A 3,389-nucleotide genomic window follows, 5' to 3' on the forward strand; every position below is an offset into this window, starting at 1 on the left:
AGGACTCTAGGAATCCTACTCCAAGTAGGAATCCAAACTTAATTCAAAATTCCTAATCTAATTAGGATTATTGGAATCCTACTCCAAGTAGGAATCCTAGTCCTACTCCAAATAGGATTTTCAGTCCAAGTAGGATTCCTAGTCCTAATCCAATTAGGACTCTAGGAATCCTACTCCAAGTAGGACTCTTGTTTTAAGTCCAATTAATTAATTCCCTTTGTTCCTTCTTCAACTTCTTATCAATCAAATTGATTACTTGTGATTCCTAATCACGATTCAACCATCGGATCGGTCAATGCCTCTAGTGTGTGTGACCCCATAGGTTCTACTCTGACTGGTAGTGAGATATATTGTGATCTCCATCATAATATCATTGAAAACTCCTTTCAATGGATTGGAACGATTCCAACTCAACTCATTAGGATTTATCGATCATCAAGATAATCCCTATGAGTCCCACCATCCACTAGTGACACCTAGCAGCATGTAGTGGGTACCCAGTAGAATAGAATGATGAACCTCTAGGTGCAGTTGTCATATGATACAGTCCTACTATCGTGGATCCCTACAGGACGGAGGTCATGGATAACTCGTCAAACCCCTTCGTCTGTCATATGTCAAGATTTATTCGACTCGAGTTCGTTAGTGAAAAACTCTTTCTCCACTTTATATTAGTGCCTTGGCCAAGGTCTTAGAACTCAGTCTAACAAATCACATAGGATCACTCCTCTTCTATCAAGGTCGATAGATTCCATGTAAGTGCATACCCTACTCCTACAGTGAACTTAATGCAGCCAATCTACACTACAAGGACCCATATGACTAGAGACCATGTATACGTGTAGTCAAACTACAATAACCTCACTGTGAGTAGCCGAAGCACCGCAGGTCAAAGGACCAGTCATACTACTGCAACATCAAGCAAGTCACTGACGAGTGGATAGACATCCAAGTGACTTCTTGTCCTGGTCACGCTCAGTACCCTTGTTCTCTAACAAGCACCTACACTATCACTTCAGTGTCCCTACACCGTGGACTCAAGTCTCGTCCATCCAGAAGGAAAGTGATCTGTGCACTGATCGGATCAATCACCGTCCTCGTGATGATCCATTGATCAGGAGCATTTAGAAATTAATCACTAATGATACATGGCTCAAATTCTCAACTCTTGAGAATATGCATCATCATCTTATTAATTTCTTGGACGATTCATAGACACATAAACAATATGAATGAAAAGATGCCTTTTATTTATTCAATAATAAATAGTCAAGTACAAAATTATGTCCCTAGAATTAACAATGTGTCAGCCAGATTGGCTTCTAGGGCATACTTCTAACAATCTCCCACTTGCACTAAAGCCAATCAGCCATAAACCTAAGCCCCATCTTCTCAAGATGCGCTTTAGTTTTTCTGCCGACTTAGCTGCTTAGTGAATGGGTCCGCCACATTTTCTGTGTAGTCTACTCTCTGATCCTCTACTTATTTTCTTTCGAGGTAGTCGCTTATTAGGTTAAACTGCCGCTCCATGTGCTTCGATTTTTGGTGAGACCTTTGGCTCCTTAGCTAGTGCTATGGTGCCTTTGTTATCGCAGTAGAGTGTTTATGACATCTGATGACATTACACCTAACTCTGCAATGAACCTTTTAAACCAAAAAAATTTCCACTGCACCCTTAGAGACGGCTTAACATTCAGCTTCTAAGGTAGAATCTATAATGATCGATTTCTGGAGCGGCCCCCGCCCCGAGCACGGTCAGCATGACTCTCCCCCAAGCAATGGGTAAGGGTAAGGCCGTAGAACCACCGTCCGGCTCCGGGGCGAAGTCGGGGTCAGCCTTCACTTTCACCGGCGCCCGAAACCTCATCGAGACGGTGCTGCTGGAGAGTGACCGTAGGCGGGTCCGGCAGATGGGGATCCCTGACGTCGGAGCTGCCAGCTGCGTCTGTCTCATGTCGGTGAGTGTTCTTCTGGCCGCTTTCGTCATTTATAGGCTCTATTGATCCCCGCCTGACGCCCTCATTTTTCCTATCTCTTAGCTCGCCCAGTACATGATCCGTCTGGAGGAAAGCCACGAGGAACAGGCGAGGCTTCTGGCGAGGGCCGAGAGCCGACTGAAAGCTGTAGAGGAGGGAGGCCAGGCTGCGGCCAGGGAGGACGACCAGGACCTCGAGACGAGGCTCCAGGTGGCCGAAGAGCGGGTACTCGGCTTTCGCCGCCCTCGAGAGGCAACTGTTGGAGACTCAGGAAGCAACTCAAGGTTGCCTCGGGTCTCGAAGGCGAGATCAGGAAGGCGGAGGAGCGGGCCGAAGAGCAGTCCCGGAAGGCTGTCGACTTCCGGGAGAGGTGGGAGAAGGCCCAGCAGTCAGCCGACAACGCCCGCAACCGAGCCCGATCTCTGGAAGCCAAGCTGGCCGAATTGGAATCGGCCTTGGAGGAGTCCCGGCGAGCAACCAGGAGCTTCATTCGCGCCTGGAGGAGGCTGAGGCTGCTCGCGTTGCTGCCGAGGCGAAGCACATGGGAGGCTCGGGCCGATCTGCTGAGGGTTCCTCCGAGGCGGACGACCGGATTGTGGCGAAGGTCATGAAGGCGAAAGCTCAGATTACGGAGCGAGCGGAGGCGGCGCTGGCCGAGAAGAGCGCGGAAATCGGGCGTCAGGCGGTACAGGCCTATCGTCAGTCCGCCGAGTTCATCTGTGACATGTCGGACGCGGGGTCCGACTCCTTTGTCTTAGGCTTCGATGAAGGCCTGGCGAGGGTGTCCGCTAGATACCCCGAAATTGACCTGAGTGGGGTCTCCCTCCTCGACTCCCCTTCGATGCCATTGCCTGCTGATTCTCCAACTGTCTCCCTACCCCTTGCGGGTGTGCTCGCCGTTCCGACCCAGGGGTTCCTCAAGCTGACCCTCTGTATTTTCCTTTGTTCTTTTCTTTGTATGTTGGCGTTTTGCCATTGTTGTATGGGTCTCGGCCCTGGTGCAATGAAAGTTAATGCAAACAGAGTGTTTCCTCATTTCACTTTCATCCTTCCTCTTTTTAACTCTCGGTAGCGCCTCGCCGACTCTGACTCTTAAAGTTCCTCCGGCGCTAGGCCAGGCATCCGAGGGTTAGGCCTCGAGAAATTCTTCCGGCGCTAGGCCAGGCATCCGAGGGTTAGGCCTCAGGAAATTCTCCGGCGCTAGGCCAGGCATCCGAGGGTTAGGCCTCAGGAATTCATCCGCGCTAGGCCAGGCATCTGAGGGTTAGGCCTCAGGAAATTCATCCGGCGCTAGGCCAGGCATCCGAGGGTTAGGCCTCAGAAAATTCTTCCGGCGCTAGGCCAGGCATCCGAGGGTGAGGCCTCAGGAAATTCTTCCGGCGCAAGGCCAGGCATCCGAGGGTTAGGCCTCAG

Source organism: Phoenix dactylifera, unplaced genomic scaffold (genome assembly GCF_009389715.1).
Source record: "Phoenix dactylifera cultivar Barhee BC4 unplaced genomic scaffold, palm_55x_up_171113_PBpolish2nd_filt_p 000610F, whole genome shotgun sequence".
Taxonomy (NCBI): domain Eukaryota; kingdom Viridiplantae; phylum Streptophyta; class Magnoliopsida; order Arecales; family Arecaceae; genus Phoenix; species Phoenix dactylifera.